This window comes from Triticum aestivum, chromosome 7A, assembly GCF_018294505.1.
Source record: "Triticum aestivum cultivar Chinese Spring chromosome 7A, IWGSC CS RefSeq v2.1, whole genome shotgun sequence".
NCBI classification, from domain to species: domain Eukaryota; kingdom Viridiplantae; phylum Streptophyta; class Magnoliopsida; order Poales; family Poaceae; genus Triticum; species Triticum aestivum.
In genome coordinates this window covers 280,401,790-280,407,804 of record NC_057812.1, presented here as the reverse complement: position 1 = coordinate 280,407,804, position 6,015 = coordinate 280,401,790, and positions in this window count along the sequence as shown.

Genomic DNA, 6,015 nt, shown 5'->3' with positions numbered 1-6,015 from the left:
TTATGATCCCCTCTATCCATTAATCCAACTCAAACATGTTTTTGAAAAGTTTAAAATTTGAATTAGATCAGATTTGAATTCAAACTTCGTTTGATCATAACTTGAGTTTCGTAGCTCCGTTTGAGTTGATTCTTTTTGCATATCGAAGCTCTTGACCTAAACATTCTAATAAGGCCAAATTCACATAATTTTGGTACTTTTAGAAATTGTTTTATGTTGCAAGAGTTATTTGCTTGGTTTTGATGTTTCCGAATCGTCTTCTTCGTTCTTTCTGATCTTTTGAGTGATTGCTTATGTGTGGTTACTATTGTTTGCTTACGATAGATTGACCGGAGTGTGACGAGTAGATCTATCAAGAGTTTTGAGTGCGAATCATCTTCCTCAACATTGCAGGCAAGTTCACACTTTGATCATATTCCTTTTCATACCCAGTTTTTATGCATTAGGCTCAACCCTCAAACATTGCATGGTTAGGAATTGATAACATGTGGGTATTGGGAAGTAGTTGATGAGGTAGTACCTATTACCTGTTTATTATCAAACCCTTGGGAGTTACTATTACATTATGCTTACATTGCCATGCTATGCTCGTAGACGTGGATTGGGTTTTGAGAGTATTCATGATAGATGTGAGATTGTTAATTAATGTTTTACTTAAGGTGGCAACTTAAACACACATCTGGGTGGATTGAGGCACTGGGTTATTCCAGGATTGCCTGTCTAGGCACCTGGGTAGACCAGGATTGCCTGTTTTTTTATGGACCGCCACCCAGGCTCAAAGGGATCATAAGATTATTCATACTAGAAACTTCCGTGTGCAGCCACAAGCTATTATGGGCTCTAGCAAAGTTGACTAAGTCGTGCGAACTCTTACAGTGGTATACTAGCAGATGTAGGGGATGTAGGTGGTACGGTCTACCCGATCGTAAGGTGCTAGCATTTCTGAAAGACTATGTCTCAGTCATCCGTTTCTCAAACACCATGTAGTGCGAGAAACCAAATGGAGGCGATCGAGTCTTGTGGGGAAAAGTGCGCAAACCTCTGCAGAGTGTATAAACTAATCATGATTAGCCGTGTCCCCGGTTATGGACGTTTTGAGTATCTAGTACTTGGATTATCATGTGAATCTCATCATGTGACTTTAAATAATTTTGTTGGGTTTAATGATGTTACTTAATTGGGATTGAGAATGCTTTCAACCATTCTCAATGTTCAACAACCACCATGATAGTTAAATAAAATTTATTCCTTTGAAGTAGGGAAAAATTGGCTTTTCGCAAAAACCTTATAACCATAGAGCTTTTCCACCAGCCAAATATGCATGTAGAGATAGCCTTTATTCATCATTCTCTATGGTGTGAATTTGCCGGTACATTCAATGTACTGACCCTCTGTGGCTGCAACTTCTCATGTTGCATGATTTCTTACGACGAGTAAGTGATACGTTAGGGTTACGATTTCTACACTCAACTTTGCTGTTGGTGTTGATGGGAATCCACAACCTTGTTACTTCCGCTATTTTGGATTGAGGTAATAGTATCTTACGTTATTTAAACATGTGATTTACCTCTGTTATAAATCCTCGAGTACTGTGTGTGTCAGCATACCGATCCAGGGATGACTCTTAAGCACAGAGACTTGATCCATTCGGGTCGGGTCGCTACATATGCATACTCGTAGGTTTTCACCATATTATCAACGTGAATTACTCCAAAAATTGCAGCGTTTAAGACAAAGAAAAAATTATGTAGAGGAATATTATCAGGAATTACAAACTGCCATGATTAGATGTAATATTGTTGATGATAATGAAGTTATGCTTGCATGTTTTATGGGTGGATTAAATAGAGATATTCAGACCATTTTAGAGTATAAGGATTATAACAATATCACTCGTTTATTCCATCTTGATTGGAAAGCTGAGCATGAAGTGCAGGATCGACAGGCATTGGCGTTAACTAATTTTTCTGCAGGTTGATCTTCATCATGGACAGCACATACATCTTCTACTTCCACAGGTCCTGCTGCAACACCACTTACTTCATCCGCCAACTCCAACCATGATAAAAGAAAAGAAGCAGCACCATCCGCCAAGAGCACACCTTCAGGTCCCGCACAGAGCTCTTCTTCATCCATGGCATCAACAGGGCAAACACATGATGTTATATGTCATCGTTGCAAGGGTGGAGGTCACTATGCGAGGAAATGCTCATCTCCGCGTGTGATGATTGTTACTGAGGATGTTGGGTATGAGTCCACTAGTCACTATGGCGAGGAGACTTTAGCTCTTATTGTAAGTGAAGAACACAGTGGAGATGATTCTGAATAAGAGATGCAATACATGGCTGCTGAAGACGCTGATAGGTATGAAAGTTTAGTTGCTCAATGTGTTTTGAGTGTGCAGGTAACACAAGCTGAGCAAAATCAAAGGCACAATTTGTTCCATACAAAGGGAGTTGTGAAGGAACATTCTGTTCGCGTCATCATAGATGGAGGGAGTTGCAACAACTTGGTTAGCATGGAGATGGTGGAGAAGTTCTCTCTCACCACCAGACCACATCATCATCCTTACGACATACAATGGTTTAACAACAGCGACAAGGTTAAGGTAACACATACTGTTCGTGTGCATTTTAGTATCGCTACATATGCTGATTATGTTGACTGTGATGTGATACCCATGCAAGCATGCTCTCTATTACTTGGTAGACTATGTCAATTTGATAAAAAAATTGTACACCATGGTAGCAAGAATCGGTATACTCTTGTTCATAAGGATAATCATATTACTTTGCTTCCAATGTCTCCTGAACACATTTTGAAAGATGATATTAATAGAGCTAGTAAAGCAAAACAGGAGCAACACAAGAGTGAAAATTAGACTGTGGCAAAAGAATTTGAGCAACAAATGAAGCCTAACAACAAACCATCATCTAGTGTTGTCTCTGAAATTAAATTGAAAAGTGGATGTTTAGTTGCCACCAAATCTGATATTGATGATCAAGATTTTAACAAATCTGTTTGCTATGCTTTTGTGTGCAAAGAGACATTATTTTTCATTCGAGGATGTGCCTTCCTCTTTGCCTCCTGCTGTCAGTAACATTTTGCAGGAGTTCGCTGACGTCTTCCCACAAGACGTGCCACCGGGATTACCACCTATTCGAGGGATTGAGCATCAGATTGACTTAATTCATGGTGCATCACTGCCAACCGTGCGCCATACGGTATACCTTACCAATGTAGAGGAGACGAAGGAGATTATACGTCAAGTTCAGGAGCTGCTCGGCAAAGGTTATATACGTGAATCACTTAGTCCTTGTGTTGTTCCTATTATTCTAATGTCGAAAAAGGATGGTATATCACGTCTGTGTGTTGATTGTAGATCCATTAATAATATTACTATTCATTATCGTCATCCTATTCCTAGGCTCGGTGATATGCTTGATGAATTAAGTGGATCTACAATATTCTCCAACATTGATCTACACAGTGGATACCATAAATTTTGTATGAAATTGGGAGATGAATGGAAAACAACAATTAAAACTAAGCTTGGCTTATATGAGTGGTTAGTCATGCCTTTTGGGTGAACTAATGCACCTAGCACTTTCATGAGATTAATGAACGGAGTTTTCTGTGCTTTCATTGGACGATTTATGGTAGTCTACTTTGATGATATACTGATTTAAAGCAGATCTTTGGAGGAACATTTGGAACATTTACGTGCTATTTTTATTGCTCTACGTGATGTATGTTTGTTTGGTAACCTTGGGAAGTGCACCTTTTGCACCGACCGCATATATTTTCTTGGCTATGTTGTTACTCCACAAGGAGGTGAAGTTGATAAAAAAAGATTGAAGCTATTGAGAGTTGGCCGTAGCCCAAAATGGTAACACAAGTGATGAGTTTTCTTGGACTCGCTAGTTTCTATAGGCGTTTTGTGAGAGATTTCAGCACCATTGATGCACCTCTCAATGAGCTTACAAAGAAGGATGTGCCTTTTGTTTGGGGTACCGCACAAGAAGAAGCCTTCACGGTACTGAAAGATAAGTTGACACATGCTCCTTTATTTCAACTTCCTGATTTTAATAAGACTTTTTAGGTTGAATGTGTTGCTAGTGGAATGGATTAGGAGGTGTATTATTACAAGATGGTAAATCTATTACATACTTTTCTAAAAAATTGAGTGGTCCTAGTCTGAATTATTCTACTTATGATAAGGAATTACATGCTCTTGTTCGGACTTTGGAAACATGGCAACATTACTTATGGCCCAAAGAATTTGTTATACATTATGTTCGTGAATCTTTGAAACATATTAAAAGTCAAGAGAACTGTAGACATGCTAAATGGGTTGAATTCATTGAGACTTTCCCTTGTGTCATTAAACATAAGAAGGGTAAAGAAAATGTTATTGCTGATGCATTGTCTCGTCGTTATACTATGCTTTCACGACTTGACTTTAATTTTTTTAGTTTGGAGACCATCAAAAATCAATATGTGCATGATGCTGAATTTAAAAATTTGATGCAGAATTTAAAGAAGGAAGAACGTGGAACAAGTTCGTCATTGATGGATTTGTGTTCTGTGCTAAAAAGCTATGCATTTGAGCTAGCTCTGTTCATCTTTTGTTGTTGCAGGAGACGCATGGAGGAGGATTAACGTGACATTTTGGTGTGAAGAAGATGGAGGACGTGCTTGCTACATATTTCTTTTGGTCAAATATGAGAAGGGATGTCGAGCATTTTGTTGCTCGCTACACTACATGTCAAAAAGCTAAGTCACAACTCAATCCTCATGGTTTATATATGCCTTTGCCTGTATCTAGTGTTCCATGGGAGGACATATCCTATGGACTTTGGTTTAGGTTTACCTCGAACAAAGACGGGGAGGGATAGCATATTTGTTGTCGTGGATAGATTTCCAAAAATGGGACACTTCATACCATGTCATAAAAGCAATGATGCTACTAATGTTGTTAATTTCTTCTTTCGTGAAATTATTCGCTTACATGGTGTGCCAAATACAATTGTTTCAGATTGTGATACTAAATTTCTTAGCCACTTTTCGGAGATGTTTATGGGCTAAGTTGGAGACTAAACTGCTTTTTAGTACATGTCACCCCCAAACTAATGGTCAAACTAAAGTAGTAAATAGAACATTGTCTACTATGCTTAGGGCTGCTCTGAAGAATAACCTGAAAATGTGGTAAGAATGCTTGCCTCATATTGGATTTGCCTATAACCGTTCGCTACATTCTACTACTAAGATGTGCCCTTTTAAAATTGTGTATGGCTTCCTACCTCGTGCACCTATTGATTTGTTGTCTCTTCCATCTTCGGAGAGGGTTAATTTTGATGCTAAACAAGGTGTTCAATTGATCTTGAAAATACATGACTTAACCAAGGAAAACATTGAGCGTATGAATGTTAAATACAAACTTGCTATAGATAAGAGTAGAAAATATGTTGTCTTGTTTGATTATATTTACACAAAGATAGGTTTCCTGATTTGTGCAATTCAAAGCTTATGCCATGTGCTGATGGTATTTTCAAGGTGTTCACTGGTACGCGTTGGTCCTATACAAACGAGTTTTAACCCCTTTCGCGACGACATTTGGAACCGTCATCAAGTGAGTGTGGGTGATGGGGGGGGGGGTTCTTCCCACACAACTCAGAAACCGTTGGGGATATGCCCTCCTGGCACACACTTGGCAAAATGAGGTCGTCTGCGAGCGGCGAGCGCTCAAATACGGAAATACGTACAGTAGAGCTAAAAAATACAATTATATGGCAACATTGTTTCTGGTCGCAAGTACATCCCACATAGTCAGTTCCCGCAAAACGTTTCCATTCGTATGTACATCCCACATAGTCGCTCCAAGGAAAACGTTTCCGTTCACAGGTACATCACACACAATTTTTCTCGTTAAATTGTTTGTGTTATTGAATGCATCACACATGGTCCGTAGAAGAAACTACGTGGCAAAGGCTGTCCATCACACACAGTTTTTAT